The sequence below is a fragment of the Danio aesculapii genome, chromosome 15, assembly GCF_903798145.1.
Source record: "Danio aesculapii chromosome 15, fDanAes4.1, whole genome shotgun sequence".
NCBI lineage: Eukaryota > Metazoa > Chordata > Actinopteri > Cypriniformes > Danionidae > Danio > Danio aesculapii.
This window is the reverse complement of record NC_079449.1, coordinates 25,614,026-25,632,768: the sequence shown is the minus strand read 5'-3', so window position 1 is coordinate 25,632,768 and position 18,743 is coordinate 25,614,026. Positions and strand designations below refer to the sequence as shown.

The 18,743-nt window shown below is 34.2% G+C and overlaps 1 protein-coding gene across 1 annotated transcript in view; it reads left to right on the top strand.

The window, feature by feature from the left end:
* The window catches only part of grik4 (glutamate receptor, ionotropic, kainate 4), a 624,478-nt gene that overhangs the window by 401,383 nt on the left and 204,352 nt on the right, over window positions 1–18,743 (top strand). The window lies entirely within an intron of this gene.

Below are 18,743 nucleotides of genomic sequence, written 5' to 3'. Positions count from 1 at the left end.
ACATGAATTATACAAAGAAACTTTTACATTCATTAATATTATCTTTGCTCTAACTACAAAATATTTGCAAAGTATTTACAATGTAATGACATATGTAAATACAATGTAACGACACAGTAATTCCCCACACGTACATGTTTATAAATCAAGATTAAAGTTTGTAATTTCATATTACATGCAAGTGTACTGTGCATATTTAAGTATATAACTATAAAACAAACTGCACTTAAAATATACAAACATGCTTTAAATCTTGGATGTAATTACAATGTAATCACAATGTATTTACAATGCAACGACATAGTAATTACATCCGAGATAAAAGTTTGTAAAGTTTGTAATTACAGATTACATGTGTACAGTGTATATGTCTTAAACTATAATACCCAAATTCTGCACATGAAATATACAAAAACACATTTACAATAAGATTATAGATGTTCTTGCAAAGTTTCAACAATGTTATTGCGATGTTATAACAATGTTATTACAATGTTAATACATAGTTATTACTATGTAAGAGCAATGTTGTTACATAGTATTTACATCCAAAATAAAAGTTTGTAATAACATATGTACTGCGTATATTTACATTTAAATACACTAATTCTATACATGAAATATACAAAGAAACAATTAGGTTTATAAATATTATCTTGCACGTAAATGCAATGTAATTGCCATGTAATGACATGGTAAATACAATGTAACAACACAGTAATTACACCCAAGATAAAAGTTTGTAATTACATGTGTAATGTGTATATTTATGTATTCAACGACAACTAAACAAATGCTGTACATGCAATATAATTTTTTTTTACATTTTTAAATACTATTTTGAATGTAATTTCAATGTCATCACATCCAAAAATAAAAGTTTGTAATTACATATATACTGTCTGTAGTTACATATAAATACGCAAATACTGTACTTGAAACATACAAAGAATGTATATAAATATTATATTGAATGTAATTACAATGTAGTTACAATGCTATGACAAAAAATTGTGGGTAAAAAGTGCAAAAATTAAATCGTCCACATGCAAAAGCACCCCCGAATGCATTTTTAAAATTACTTAATAAGTTGTCCATATATATATATATACATACATATATATATATATATATATATATATATATATATATATATATATATATATATATATATATATATATATATATATATATATATGGAACATCACAACTCTAATACCACCAGGTACCACCACAATTTCAAAAGTTCAGTCTGTTAAGCTTAGTATGTGCAGCGACTTCTTCTTATGCTGTTTTATTGGGGGGTATGCGAAATAGCTTATAAGAGCACCACCTACTGTGATGGAGGCGCACAGTAACTCACCAGAGAGAGAGAGAGAGAGTCGCTCAGATGAAGCTCATATGCTTAAATCTCATTGAATCAATAAGTTCTCATCGATTTCATTTGATTATTTCTTCATTTAGTTTCAAACAACTAGAATAATCATTTAACAGAACTTAACTCGTTCCATTCTTTTCCACAAGACATATTTGTATTTTTCAAATCAATCAAGCGGCTTGTTGACTTTTTTTGTGTGCAATTTATTTTTGCCCAATACAATATAAACCCTTGCACCTTAAAGTCAGTGTGAACTAGAGGTTACTGAGACTTTTATTCAGTACAGCATGTTGATGTTCTTTTAAATATAATATTTAGTATGGGTAGAGCATTCTTTTTCAACATCATTCCCTTTTAGCAAACTAACGGTAACAGCTTGGTTAAGAATACAGATGTGGTTAAGAGAACTGACATCAACATAGAAGGACTGCTACTTCAAATGCAGAAACAAATGATCAGGCTTTAATTGAAGAAAGCAAACAAACATTTTTTTTCAGTGGATTCATTTGCAGGGTTTATTGTTCACCCAATTATTAACAATTGTCAAAAAATAAACATAGTAAATTTTGATTTCACACAAACTTTAAGCCTGTTTGTTCTTTTCCCTTCCTATCCATATGCACATACTGAATCTTCAGTGCAGTGTTTTTTTGGAGGATGGCCAGTGGTGTAATTGAAGCCAGTAACTTGTCATTAAGGTGATTTGTGTACAGTATTGTAAGTCCCTTGAGTAAGTTAGCATTTGTCAAGAACGTAAATATATGTAAATGTTAAATGCCCCCGAATCAGTTCTCACTTCAGGTTGGCTGTGGTTCCTGGTGGATGAATTTGACAGAAAAGAGGTGAGAGTTCATTTGTGGTGATTAAGCTATGAAAACTTTACTGGACCGTATAAGGCGGGCAAGGCTCTTAATGGCAGATCACTTCAGACCTCATTGGCTTAAATGATGTATAACTACAGCACTGCTGATCCCTCTGTGTTAAGTGCTATAAGCGCTAATGTTGTGCTCCATGGACAGATAAGCGCTGGCCATATGTTTGACAGATCACTGCAGGTTTTCTGTCAGATACCATAAAAATGATGCTGATTCTTGTGGCTGTGAGATGTGAAACTGTCTTGTGGGTGTTATGACTAATTTAGCATGTAAAGCAATTGTATTCAGCCTCTTTATGCTGTTGTGAGGGGGTTTAAACAGGTTTTTGTTACATACAGAAACTTTGAATATTCAGTCCTTATTTTTAGCCACAAATGCTATGCTTGTGGTGCACCACTGTGACATGGCTATATAATGGAGTATTTGTTGTCAGTATCATTAAAGTATTTCTGTAATGTTTCCATTATACTTTATATGCTGATTGTTGATATCATTTGCAAGATACTGCCAAGTGAATTTGGCGATGCATGCATTATATAAATAATTTGCTTTGGCACTAATTGACATAGCTGTTTTTATTTTTTTTTTTACAATGTAATGGCCTTAAAGTGCATGTTCATTAAATAGAAAATCAAACCAAGTGGTGCTGCAAACCGTTAAGGGGAATTTGAGCCTCCAGCTCTTTTTTTATTCAGTTTTTAATTTCAGCACAGTTGTAAAATGCATGAGGTGAGCGTTTTACAACATGGTTATGACATTAAAAGTAATTAATGTTGTAATAATTGGAATAATTACAGATGAAGTCAGAATTATTAGCCCCCCTGAGTTATTAGCCCCCCTGTTTATTTTTTCCCCAATTTCTGTTTAACAGAGAGATGTTTTCAACACATTTCTAAACATGTTAGTTTTAATAACTCTTTTCTAATTACTGATTTATTTTATCTTTGCCATGATGACAGTAAATAAGTAAATAATATTTGACTAGATATTTGTCAAGACACTTCTATTCAGCTTAAAGTGACATTAATGGCATAACAAGGTTAATTAGGTTAACTAGGCAGGTTAGGGTAATTAGGCAAGTTATTGTATAATGATGGTTTGTTCTGTAGACAGTCAGAAAACAAATAGCTTATTGGGGCTAATAATTTTGACCTTAAAATGCTTCATAAAAAAAATTAAAACTGCTTTTATTCTAGCCGAAATAAAACAAATAAGACTTTCTCCAGAAGAACAAATATTATCAGATATACTGTGAGAATGTCCTTGCTCTGTTAAACATCATTTGTGAATATTTAAAAAAGAAAAAAAAAATCAAAAGGGGGCTAATAATTATGACTTTAAATGTACAACATACCAAAATGATGAGTCGCATGTGATGGAAATTTGTGATTTCAGTCTCTATTCGGGTCCCGGCACCACAAGTGTAGAAAAGCCGGGAGACTTGTTACAGGCTAAATTCTGTATTAAGAATGTGTTGATTGTTCTGCAGTCAAACAGGCATCTTCAAAGAACTCTACAAGAGTCTGCAAGACTCTACAGGAGTCTGTTGTCCCGTCTTATACTTTTCAGTTATATATATTATTGTTAATTTGGAACTAGATACTATACATTTTTATTTCCACACATGTCTTGGTGATTTTCAATATAACCAAATTGTATTTATGTTCATACACAGAAACAAAGTTATAATTAAATGTAGGGGGTTAAGAAGAAAATATTATACTAGTTTGAATATACAATAGTGTATTTTTTAAATAAATAAGTATGATTTTGAAAATATGATTATAATTATACAGTCAACATGTTTTTAGATATGTTCTACATATTACTCAACATTACCTTTTGAAAAAAAATCCAAATCTGTATGTTTTTGTTCTGTAGCTATTCCCAACTCAGTGTATGGGGAGCAGTGCACACTGCACAGGCACCCTGTGAAAAAAAACTTGTGTGAACTTGAAAGGAACTAACTTCATACATCCCCTAAAAATGACCTTGGAAACAGTTGGTTAAAGTTACTAAAGATTTCTCAGATTTTTGAAGTTGTGAACTCTCAGGAAACTCTCAAAACTCTCAGAAAAAAAAAACTTGTACCTTTAGGGGAACAACAAAATGTTGCAGTGACAATAATTTTTAAAGGGCAACTCGGAAGCATATGCACCTCTAAAAGGTCTATAGATGAGTAATATATACCCTTATTATTATTAATATTATTATTGTTGTTGTTGTAATTATTGTTGTTATTATTATATGCATCATTATGTCTAAACAAGGTACAAAGTTGGACAATGCTTTAGACATTTTGTTGACAATGAGTTTAAACAAGTTTTTGTTTCATTTATTATAAAAGTACATTACGAACCCTTTTGTTTAATCAATACAAAAGAATTCATCCTTAAAGGGAACGCAACATAAAGAGTACACACAATGAAGAAGTCTAAATTAATCAATTTATTACAACCAAAACAATCAAATTAATCATGTGTAACAACTAAGAAAGAATGAATAAAGAATCAAAAACTCACGTTTTCCAACAAATATACAACACTAACCAAAGACTACACAACCCAACAATTAACAAAGCAGATCAAAGTAAGACTTAAGGGAAGCAAAACAGTAAATTAAAGAAAATAAAGGCTTGATGGCTGGCTGTGAAGTCTCCTCTCTCTCTCCGCTTAATGTTGGTCCATATTTATAGGCAATTTTCAATGAGCGCAACTCGCCGCAGGTGCACAAAGGCGGACTCTAGGAAACAAACAGTGAGTGACGTCATGACACACATGCAAGCACAAACAGACAGGCAACAGCCATAACAGTACACTATCAGCTAAATCAAAACACCTCTTTATTTTAAATGTCCCCAACATACATTCTTAGGACTATCGTTTGCTAAGTTGCATTATTTTGCTTGTTTTTGTGAAGAAAAAAACTCAAACAATGCAAGGGGCTGTATGTATGAGTGAATCGTTTTTCTCAAATGATTTATTAAAAACCAAATTCAAATTCAAATGAAACACAGGAGTGTTGCTCTGAGCAAGTGTTCAGTGTTCTGTATAGAGAGTCTAGTCTCATTTGTTTACCACTTGGTTCGATTTTTTATGTACTGCAATGCCATTTAGATATTATGAATACTGAATATATAAAGGAATGTTTTTATCAGAAGATTTTATCTAGAAAATGTAAAAAGAGCATATAGATACAGATGTAAAGCTGATTTCATTTCAAAATCTTAAATGCAGAAAACAAGGAACCTGCCAGGAGGCATATACATCTTTCGCTTTACTAAATATTTTACATTTTTTTACGATGGCAAAACTCCCACACTGCTTACATCTTGTTTTACCTCTTGCAAAAACTCTGCATCTGCTATGTACGACCTTTCCCTTTATGGGAATGGTACCATTCAAAAGCCTAATAGCCTGAAGTATGTGCTGCATCTGTAGTGTTTCAAACAGTGGAAAAATAGATCATTTATTGGCTTATATCAGTTAGATAACATTCTAAATGAGTTCACCTAAAATGAAAATTATGTTATTAATTGCTCATATTCATGTCATTCCAAAGCCCTGAAACCTTCATTTATCTTTGCTCCACATTTTTGTTTTATTTGCACACAAAAGAATTCTTGTAGCTTCAAAATATTTGGTTGAACCACTGAAGGACCACTGTAAACACTAAGTTAAGACTACTCAAATGATTTGAGGAAAGTAATCCCCTCAGTTTAAGTAATGGGAAATCGACAACTCAATTAATTGAGTTGACCAAATTTGGTCTCTTCATTGAATTAACTTAATGTTTAAGTACAGATAACTTAAAATGGCTAATAGACTAAACTTCTTATCTTTAATTACTTACTCCCAGAGTCGTTTATATCAAAGTTGATATTTAGCCGCACCATGTTGGGGTTTTATTTAACATCTAATTTTTACGAGGTTGGTCGTTAACCCAACGCTCAACCCACAACCTGGAGGACCAGGACATACACACATGGGCGATTTAGCTTACCCAATTCACATATAGTGCATGTCTTTGGACTTGTGAGGGAAACCGAAGCACCTGGAGGAAACCCACGCCATTATGGGGAGAACATGCAAACTCCACACAGAAGTGCCAACTGACCTAGCCGGGACTCGAACAAGTGACCTTCTTGCTGTGAGCTAACATAATTTTGTTTACTCATGCAATGTTGATTATTGTATTGTACTAACAAAGATATTCTTGTCACATCAACTGAAGCAACAGTTACTGCAATTGAGTCAATTAATTTTTTTCTGTTTAGTGGATGATTTTTTTCAAATTTGCCAAATAAGTAATTAGTACTAGTTAGCATATCATCCTGTTTTTATTAATTTACTTAAAAATGACAAACACAAACTTACTACTTCATTCATTAATTTATTTTTTACTTTGGCTAAGTCCCTTTATTCATCTGGGATCACCACAGTGGAACGAACTGCCAACTTATTCAGCATATGTTTTACACAGCAGATGCCCAGCACTGGGAAACACCCATTCGCATTCAGACATCTGTACCGCATGTCTTTGGACTGTGGGGGAAACCGGAACACCCGGAGAAAACCCACCTGAACACAGGGATGCCACCTGACCCAGCTGGGTCTCGAACCAGCAACCTTCTTGCTGTGAGGCAACTATGCTACCAACTGCAATCATTGTAAACATGGTGAATTGTTTAAAGAAATAAAATCTTAAACCTTAAAATATTAATTAAAAGTTTTATTGCTGCCTAATGAGTAAGTTAAACACACATGTTTAAGTTTTGATGCTAAAACTTGGTATTTTAAGTAATGTCAAGTTATAATAACTTAATATCTTCAGTAATGACAACAGCAGGGTTTATAGTGCATATAGTCTGTTTCAAGTATTTTATTTAGTATTTTTCTGATCTTTGAATGAGTCTTGTGCAGATATTCACCTAAAATATATTAATGTGTGCTTTGAACATGAATATGAACATGAAATATCTCATGCGTTTGGAGCAACGTGATAATGAGTAGTTATTAACATAATTTTCATTTTTGGGTGAACTAACCCTTTAAAAATAAGCTTCAATTTGTGTGTCCTTATTAACTCTTGTGTCGATTACAGTATGCCTAGATTATCTGCTTTTGAGCTGCTCATCTTAACTCAAATATTATCAGCTCAGTTTATAAGTGGCAGTAGAAACTCACTGGAACGTTCCAGATTGGCACCAGCCACATGCTGCTGGAAAAGGGCTAAATAGTCCCACCGGTACTGTCACAAAGGGGGAGGAGGTGACATTTTCAGAAGAGGGGGCCTTGTTGTGTAAGTGGATGTTGTGTCACGGTATGCCCGTACCGCTCTTCTTTCATTGTGCAAACAAAACACAGGTGCTGCGTCCTCATTCGCCTGATGATAATTAGAGTAGCACAGCTGTCGGCGGCACCTCCACTCACCTCTCTTTTGCAGTGCAATTGATCTGTCATGCCGAGGGACACCAGCGCAAGTGAATTTACAACTAAACTGAGTTCTCTTTATTCCTTACTAAATGGATGTGTGCAATGTCACTTAAGACCCCTCCTTGCTTCTGAGAACCTTTTCAAATCCCATTCATCCTTTTGTTTCTAATATGATGGATGTGCAAAAGACACTGGGCCAGAATAGCATTGTTTCTTTTGTTCTGTGGTCATCTGTGGTGCAGTGCTGTCTTTTTGTAGAGGTGTGAATGGATCAGGTTTTTACGCCCCAGCTGAGCCCATCGGGCACCGTGGAGTGGAATTATTCATGGATTTCATCAAGTCGCCAAACAAATCCCTGGGCAGGCATGAGCGCTCTCTTAACGAGTCATGCATTTTGTTTGTGTGCATGTAAATATTTAAGGAGTTACACTGTGCTGTAATTTACAGGACCTGTTGCTGATTCAGATTTACAAAGCTGAGGAGGTAATTACACACAATTGCAATTAATATATATAATATATATAATATATTAATATATATAAGTATTGCAGCTTAATTTATCACAATGTCATCGCAATGGTCATTTTTATTGAATCGTAATTGTGAAATTCTTTATTTCTTCATTGTAAATGTATATTTTAGAGTTGTGATTTCAGATCTGATTTGATTATTTGACTTTCATAAAAGTGTTTATTTAAATGTCACATGTGTAACTATTCCCTTAAAAAAATAATAACTTTATTCATAGGATTTACATTTTTTTAAGGTATAGTGGTTTTATTTTATTTATATGGGCTAAATTTAAACTAACAAATTAGGTTGAACATTACTACATTTAATTTGTTTGTTTAAATTCAGCTTATACCTAAAAATTTGTGATTTAAATGAACCGTTTTGTTCAGTGTGTTGTGTCTCATTATCTGTGCAAATTTCTCGTAAGACCTTATATCTATTTTTTATGTTCCAATTGAATTTTCTTTTAATTTCTGAAAAAAATCTGAAACTAAAAACCATTAATAAATGTTGCGAGTTCTCACATTCTCACATTGATAATAAGATATGTGTAATCTACAAACAACACATGCTAATTTGATGAAATGCTTGTTTTGGACATTAAATAATCTATATGAACTAATAACCACTGTTCACGATGAACTCAATTCAATTCATGTTTATTTCTATAGCGCTTTTACAATGTAGATTGTAAGTATTCAGAGTTTAAGTTCAGTTTGGTGTGGTTAAGTTTCACTTCTGTTGATGTGCATTGATGTGCAGCTCCACAAGTCTCAAACTAAGCAAGCCAGTGGCAACAATGGCGAGGAACAAACTTCCCCAATTGACAAAATTGAAGGAGTTAAGTGTTATCTCATAAAGGTAGCATGTAAAAGGGTAACATTAGGCTTAGCCACAAAAATAATGTCTTTAGTAAACCCTTTTTAAATTCTGTTTGTTTTCGTTGGTGCAACATCTTAATAAATCTGGCCCTATGTCTAACTGGCTTGGATTACTACCTTTGAGTATCAATGAATTGATTTGCTGTTTTACATGGAGTGCAGCACATTCGTCCACAATGGCTGAATGCATGAGCGGAGACTAAGGGAGGGCCACACCTGCAGATCCCATCTGCTAGCTGATATTTAAAATTGATAAAAAATGGCTTGTCCAATTCACCTCCATTCACCACGGCTACACTGTGTCACAGTGCAGAATAAAAGACTACATGCAGCTTTAAAATCTAAGAGTCTTTTACAGGATCTATGTTCTTTGGAACCAGCAGCGATGTTTGCGAAACAGAGCTTTTTTTTTTTTTTTTCGTGTAGGTTGATCAATGAGAATGTGGTCAATGCTGAGCTTTCTCTCAAGGCCTTGGCGGCCCTTTCTTCCCTTTGCTCTCTCCTCCAGAGACTCCTCACATTGCCTCCAAAACATGATTACTCCACTTAGTGCTTGAGTGTGTGTGTTTTTTTCCCCAAGCAGCCTACTTCCCATGGTCCATTGCACCACATTAGAGAGGTGTGCAATGTCACGATCATTCACAATACCCCTCCAGCCACTCTGCCATCCCCATATGGCCGATCTCCATGTCTTTGAGTAATGGCGCTGCTTTCTGCCTGCATTCGCCTCCTCCAACCTGTAAGGCCGAGCTAGCATGGCTTTGTGCTTGGCTGCCAATCTTGAGCTTGACATCGGACAAATAAGGCCGACTTTACAGTACGTCCAGCTGTATCAGTTGACACTGTGGCCCAGGTAAAAGTTCTGTGATCTTTTATTAAACATGATTTTGTTCCTTTGGCACGTAAGGGAACAGATGTAAGATCTCATTATACTTTACCTTGCCATATGGCATCAAATCCCTAGAGCTCCCTCCTGAAACCGTCCACCTTTATGGATGTTTTCTTTTTTCACTCAGAGCTACAGGTTGAACGCAGTTGGACAGTCTTAGACAGTAAAACCAAGTCTTTCTTTCCAACCAGCTGGTAAAAGTAGAGGTAGTGTGAGTTTTAACTGCAGATTCTCTTTTAGCACAGCATCGTAACAATCTGCACAATTTCATGGTTAAGTGAGAAACCCTTATTTGTGCCAAATGACTTCACAAATGGCACTTTGTGAAAGCAACACATTTCCCTATGAGATTTAAATTGATTATTTAAATAAGCCAAGGGACGTTTTAAGTAACATTCATGATGTTATTCAGAGTTGCATATTTTAGTCCGGCAGGCTTGCGGTAATGTCCTTTAAAACGCTATTAAGATGACTTCCCTGAAAACATTTTGGACGTTAAGATAAAAGGATCCATTTGCTTAGAGAATACAAACTCAATCAACTGAATTGTCTGTTGAAACAGTTGCATTATACTGTAATTCACAAGATGCCGTCTAGATATTTGACAAATGTCCAAAATGTAGCATCTGTTAAGTGCCTCAGTGTTCATTTGTACCAGGTCAGCATGTTCCAGCTGGTGTAAATGAAACGTTGGGCACATGTACTTATTCTGCAGTGTTGCGTGGCTGTTTGCCTGACTTCAGTGAGCTGCTTTTGGCCTGCACCGGGCCCCTCATTAAAAGCCTGTCAGCAGTGCATCTGTAGGCCTGACGGCCACTCTGTCAACCCACAGGAGCAGACAGCGCACGGACAGACAGATATTACCCTCATACACAACTCTCCCTCTGGCCCACAATTCCAGTGCTGCAGCCCAGATTGGCTTCAGCAGGGCAAGAGTTTCTATTTACGCCCTGGGAATGATGCTGATGCATATGCAGTGTTCTGTTTCCACAAGAAAAATGGCTTTCAAATCCCTTTCAGCACTATGCTCCATTTCCTGTCCATACATCGGGAAATGTACGGTGTATATTTGAGCATGCAATGAGACATTAGAGTGTGACAGCTGTCTGAATGTGAGTCTTAAAGGAATAGCTCATACAAAAAGATGAAAATACTGTCATCATTTACTTAGCTTTGTGTTGTTCTAAATAAGCAAGACAATTTATGGAGGATTTCGAAGAATGGGTTCTTTTCCTGTCAGTTACAATGTATAGTTCCTTTAGCTTTCCAGTGTTTCATATGCAATGAGATGCAGTTTAGGTCTAACCAGGAGTGCAATCCGGCACTTGCTGCTATTGCACCCCTGGTTAGACCTGAACTGCATTTCGTTGCTTTATACCTGTACATGTGTAATGACAATAAAGTTGAATCTAATCTAATTTAATCCAATCTAATATTTGAAATACAAACGAAAATTACATTTTCTGTGCTACCATTGAGAGGTTATTGCATCAATTTTTGATGCTTTATAAAGTTAGTAATACGATTGTACTTGAAGGTATTTTAATCAAAGGCAGCTTCTTATTTACAAGAACACAGCGATTAGAGTCACATAAAAAAATAATGGAGACCAGTCTTAATAAGTTACTTTGGAATAACGAATTTAGAATACAGAACTGTGTAACATTTTCTGTGCCTGTGAGAAATGAGATGCTGCTATCTTCCTGTTGGTCCTTCATGCAAATTGTTACAATCCCAGCCCAGTAGGTGTCTGACCCTGTTTTGTTTTGTCTGTTACTCCTTGCTGTTGTCCTCTTGTGCCACGTCCATGTTGAATGTAAGGGTTAAGATGCAGTCACACTGGACTTTTCTCTCCATAGACTTCCATTCATATGCACGTGAATGCGTCAGACCGGAAAACGCAAGCTTGTGCGACAAGTTTTGCAGTTTGCTGTATTGGAAAGTTCAAGCTTAGTGAACTCTGACCAACGAATTACATGATTGCATGAGACCAATCGAAGATCAAAACATGACCTCTCTGTACAGAAATTTAAAATATGGACCAATCGCTCACTTTTTTAATGTCCGATCATTTTGTTTAACCCCGCCCCTTTTTGAAGCGCCATACAACAGAAATTTGCATGCAAAAAATCTAGTGTGACCGCAGCATTACCCCTGTTAGTTCCCCTGGTGAGTCATTGGGTCCTATCATCCACCCGGCGCAATATGTGAAGCAATTGTTGTTTGCTAGTTTCAGCTTGGCACAAGAGTCGTTATAACGTTTTGCGCCACGCTGTTTAAATAGCAAATGCATTTGCGCTTATATGTGCACCCAAAGGCCTTCTGATCTAAAAAAGGAGGCGTGTTGAGGCGCATTGCTGGCGCGTTGCTATTTTGAGAAACTATAATAGACTGTTCTATAGACCAGAACAAAGCCGGTCTATTGCCCAGCGCAGAGCGCGTTAGTTGTGCGCCTCGCTTACACACTATTTAATATAGACAAGATATAGAGCAATACGCAAATATCTTTACATATGAAAAATAATTAAAATATTAAGGATATTAAGGATTAAGGATATATATATTAAAGTCAAAATTATTAGCCCCCCTTTGAATTTTTTTCTTTTTTTAAATATTTCCCAAATGGTGTTTAACAGAGCAAGGAAATTTTCACAGTATTTCTGATAATATTTTTTCTTCAGGAGAAAGTCTTATTTGTTTTATTTCGGCTAGTATAAAAGCAGTTTTAATTTTTTAAAAACCATTTTAAGGTCAAAATTATTAACCCCTTTAAGCTAAAACATTTTTCGATAGTCTACAAAACAAACCATCGTTATACAATAGCTTTCCTAATTACCCTAACCTGCCTAGCTAACCTAATTAACCTACTTAAGCCTTTAAATGTCACTTTAAACTCTATAGAAGTGTATAGATGTGTAGAAAAAATCTAGTAAAATATTATTTACATCATGGCAAAGATAAATGAAATCAGTTATTAGAAAAGAGTTATTAAAACTATTATGTTTAGAAATGTGTTTAAAAAAAAATCTTCTCTCCGTTAAACAAAAATTGGGGGAAAAAAATAAGAGGGGGGCTAAAAATTCTGACTTCAACTGAATAGTTTTTGTTACAGTCTTTTTTAACACATTTCTAAACATGATGATAAGTGACATAGTTTTAATAAGTGATTTATTTTATCTTTGCCATGATGACAGTACATAATATTTTAAAAGATATTTTTCAAGGTACTAGTTAGTTCAGGTTAATTAGATTAACTAGACAGGTTAGGGTAATTAAGCAAATCATTGTAAAATGATAGTTTGTTCTGTATTGAAAAATATTGCCTTCAAAAAATGTAACACTGCTTTTATTCTAGCCGAAATAAAACAAATAGGATTTTCTCTAGAAGAAAATATTACTTGTTCTGTTAAACATCATTTGGAATATATTTGAAATATTTGAAAAAGTAAAAAAAACAAATCACAATATGGCTAATAATTTTGACTTCAACTGTATATATAGGCATGCAAAAGCCTTACAAAGATATGCACATATGAATTTCAGCAAATAAATGCCATTCCTTGTGTTTATATCTTTTTTACCTTTTTTCATGTGAATGTTGATTTTCATCATGTCATTTGTAGGGAAACTCCATGGATAAACAAGTTACATGTAATGTGATGGGACGCTGACAACAGAGGTGCAGATCCATATGCAAGGTTTATTAACAGGATGGTCAGGTAGGCAGCGATCAACAGGGTCAAACAGATGTATTGTATATAGGCAATGCAGAGTTATAGTAATTAAACAGCAAGCGGCGTAAACAAACAAACAAGGCGAGGGTCAAAACACAGCAAAGCAAGACAAGGAAAACATGTCGTAATGTTTACAGTAACTGTATAACAAGATTCAGCACTGAAGTGTGTGTGTGTGTGCTGTTTATAAAGTCCATCTAATCAGTTATCAGCCATGTGTGTGTGTAATCAGCCTGAATTTATTTGCTATATTTCATTTTCATTTGCCAAGTTTCATGTGCCCTACGATATGCATATAAAGAAAAATGTTTATATATAAATAGAAACCTAAATTAAATATGCTAATCGCATAAAAATGTATTTATCTTTAGAATAAGTATATTAAGCATCTCAGTAACACTTTTACAAATAAAGATACACTTGCATAAACATTATTAATTCACATATGCAGTTAATAATGCATACAAACACATGAGTTAATATATGATTCATCAAGAACCAAAACCAATTATTAATAATTATCACATAGGCTATTAAAATTTGTAATCATTTATGTAGGTAATTTATGATTTGGAAATTAAAATACACGTTAAGTGTGGATGTCAAAACCCAAAATGGCATATTACATAATGAGCTGATAGTCATGCTTGTCTTACAAGGTCAAAACATAATGATTTCTTAACAGATCATTAGCTAATTCTTAATTAATGGGACACTGGACACTGAAAAGCATAGCCCATTAAAGTAATTAGTTAAGTAACTTTAATATTCAGTATTATTTAATGCTTTATGATGATAAGGAATTAAGGATGACGCATTTAGTAAGTAATACTGTAGTAATTCATACTTTATTTAATCTGCTAATTAGATTGACTCTTTATTAGATGCTGATTGTGGTAATTCATGGTCTTCTTTTTTTTACAAACATATTAGTACATGACATTTACAGCAAAACATATATTGTGCAGTCGTTTAACATTAATTTAACATTTTAACAGTTTAACAGTTTAACATTATGTCACCTTGTAATCATTTGGAACAGAACAAAATATGATAACTTTATATTAACTAAATATCTTAACACATAATGCCATATTCAATTGTATGTCTGTAAAGCATATGAAGAGTTCAGATTCAAAACCGTACTAAAATGTTTAAGTAAAATAACTGAAGATAAACTCAGGAGGCTGTGAAAAAATGCTTATTTCAGAAAAAAGTTTATATGGCACTTTTAGACTCTTCATATGTAAATGTATGTTTGGTAGAACCATACTTGATGTAAAATATGTACATGATTTCATAAGCATACACTATGCTTAATATCTATATTAGTGTGAAGAGAGAGTGTTAACACAATATTTTTTTGACATTTTGAAGGTTTTAAGGTGTTTACGTTATGTAACTAAAGTAGGAAAAAGTATCATACAAAATATATACAGTTGAAGTCAGAATTATTAGCCCCCCTTTGAATTTTTTTCTTTTTTTTTAAATATTTCCCAAATGATGTTTAACAGAGCAAGGAAATTTTCACAGTATGTCTGATAATATTTTTTCTTCTGGAGAAAGTCTTATTTGTTCTATTTTGGCAAGAACTGAAGCAGTTTTTTAACGTCAATATTATTAGCCCCTTTAAGCTAAATATTTTTTTCGATAGTCTACAGAACAAACCATCGTTATACAATAACTTGCCTAATTACCCTAACCTGCCTAGTTAATCTAATTAACCTAGTTAGGACTTTAAATGTCACCTTTAAGCTGTATAGAAGTGTCTTGAAAAATATCTAGTCAAATATTATTTACTGTCATCATGGCAAAGATAAAATAAATCAGTTATTACAAATGAGTTATTAAAACTATCATGTTTGGAAATGTGTTGAAAAAAAAATCTTCTCTCCGTTAAACAGAAATTGGGTAAAAAAATTAACTGGGGGCCAATAATTCAGGGGGCTAATAATTCTGACTTCATCTGTACAAATGATTTAAGTCATAGTTTGTGGGTGATTTTATTTCTCTTTTTATTTCTTTATTTTGATTGGTGAATAAAGAACCTGACATCCTTGCTCACCACAACACATTTATTAAAGTTAGTAAACAAAGAAACAAGGAAATATCCAAATAGTCAAATATATCTACAGATCCAATTAAAACCAGAAGGAATGATTTATTCAGGAATCTGACTAATGTTGTGTCTAATTCAGCACATTGACTCAAACAAACAACCAGTGCAGACTTTAGGATTACTCTATTTGTGTTCCATAAGAGTCTTATATTCATTTTTGGTGGAGTTATCTTTGACGTTGATATTCCCTAACCATTGCAAATATTATACTTTTCTACAAATATTGATATGAATGATGCTCTGGTTCCTCAAAAGTAAATACATTTTTTTCTACTTCTACTTTCTTAACTGCCTCTCCTTCTGACTATTAGACCCTTGACATAACATCTTCAAGTCCGCTGGAGTGAGTCTGCATGTGTTCTGTATGAAATGGCAGCTCATTAAACCTCTGCAAAGTTCATTTCCCTGCCAACCATTGTTACCCAGAAGCTTGACATGAAGCTCTGTTTGAACTGTTAATTAGTTTAAAGAATCAAATCTCACTCTAGAACAGACTGGACGGCCAGTCCTTTTTCTGGAGGTCCAATGTCCTACAGATTTTGCCTCCAGCACACTTGTCTAGAAGTTTTTAGTAAATTTGAAGAGCTTGTTTATGTGGTTCAAGTGCAACCATTGTAACTCTGTCACTTGCAGGGCAATTTCACAAATAAATTATATACATTTCAATGTACATGTTTTTTTTAAAATATTATGTTAATAATGATTTTTAGATTGGAGTTTAAAAAATTTTATTTCATCATATTTTATTGTTTTTATCTTGTGTGGAATCCCTATTGAGATATTTTCAATAGTAGCCATTAGTGGTGTAACGGATCGCAAATCTCACGGTTCGGATCACACTACAGTTTTTGAGTCATAGATCAAACCATTTTTCAGATCAACAAAAAAGGGAGACAAATGTCATTTGCTTTCCATTTATACAAAAATATTACTGCAAAAACCATTGGTTTTAACAAACAGAACTTAGAACCTGTAATTTTATTAAAAATAAATATCAAGAAAGAACCAGCTTAAAAAAAAGAAAAGTATTCAATATGAAAAGGTATCTTTGCTACTGTTGCTGATAATGCTAAACATAGAAATCTAACATCTTGTACAACATTTTTTTTTATTTTCAATTAATGATTTGACAATTAACACATAAAACTTCGTTTCATTTTAGGTGTATCTTTTTGAAAATCAATTCAGTGACATAATTTTGATGGTTGTTTGACACCACTTATTGGTTACACAGTGTAGTTGCTACAACATTCACCAGCGTCAAGTTCCATTAAACAGTGATTTTAATCTTTATCATAAACATCAGTGTTTATATCTGAACTATAAACTGTTATGCCAGTATTTCTGTGTTATTTGTTTGTAACTAACTGAAAAAGTGTAAAAACTGAATCTCTCTTGATCAAACACAGATTTGAATGCAGTGCTTCGAAGGATTTATAAACAAATGCAAATCATTGTCATTTATTATTCATGCTGCACGGGTTTGAATTGAGATCACAAATCAAACTTTGATGCATCACTTACTTTTGTTCATATCTCGGACAGTTTTACCTATTAAAGTTTATTAAAATAATAATGACAACAGATTAGTTTTTTTTTTATTTTAAAGATTTAGCCCGCTCCACAATTGACACATTACTGTCTGGCTAATTTCTGTCCTCTTCTTATGCTAAAAAGACAATAACGGTCCAACATTCTTGACCATTATCACCTATAAAGCCTCGAAAAACAGGGCATCAATATATTGTAAACCGATAGGTTCAAATATTCCTTTCCAGTTATCAAAGAAATAATTTGTTCCTTAATTATAGTTTTGAAACTATTAAATTGTTTAAAACTCAAAATTGTTATATAAACATCAGTGTTAAACCTATAAATGGTGGTAAAACATATTCTGTAATTGTTTACTAAAACCACATGGGTCATGCCACATGCCTCTCTTTTTGGCTTTAACAAACTTATACCTCGAGTTTTTCTAAACTCTTAAACAAAAACTTTCCTCCTTTCCCACGGCTGTTGCAATTTCTAGCCAAGACTTATTGGTCATCTGGTTATCTCTATGATCATGCATGGATGGATCATAAAGATGTCTGTGCAGTGGTACTGTTTCAGACAAAATCTCTTCAAAGTGTTTCATATTCAACTCTATTTAAATCAAACGCGGCGCCGCACAAACTGTTAGCTCGAGTCTCAAAAAAATTGTGCGCCAGTCGAAATCATGTCGCACGCACCCAAAACGAACCTCTGCAAACACATCCATGACGTCACATTCGCCGCACACACTCAAGCAAACTAGCGGACGCGTCAACTATAAACCAGGCTTTAGGTTCAATAAAACTCATAGCTCTGTAGGACAGTGACTCTCAAGCAACAGGTGTGGACACCCCATCCTCTAGATAATCTAGAATAAACTAAAGTTTTCTTTTAATCTTTAAATGTTGTTTGCCACCCCTCACTGGGCCAGATGTCACTATGTTGAATTACCTTTGAATAACCGGAGCCTATGCACACAAGAGCAGGTCCGATTATAGTGGCTATTTACAAGTTAGCACAGGGACTTTGGACAGATGGGATGTTGTCTGGAAGTCAGAACAGGGAATAGAGGAACAGGGAATCTTCTCTGAGAGAGAGAGAGAGAGAGAGAGAGAGAGAGAAGGTTGGTACCTTGTACATGTCTCTCTACTGCAGCGAGCCCATTACCAGCCTTTCTCCGAGCCCTCCATCTCCAAGAATCCCAGTTGTCCCCCGAGTACCAGGGAGCCAGCATGCCCCATCCATCCACACTGGCGGGGACTCCATTACGCCCTGATGGAAAGCGATGGAAAACCAATTGGGGATACAGGGCCGTGGAAGTACGATGCATGGTCACACGGGCCGCCGCAGACAGGCAATCTGCTGTGATGAAGAGGCCCTTTACTG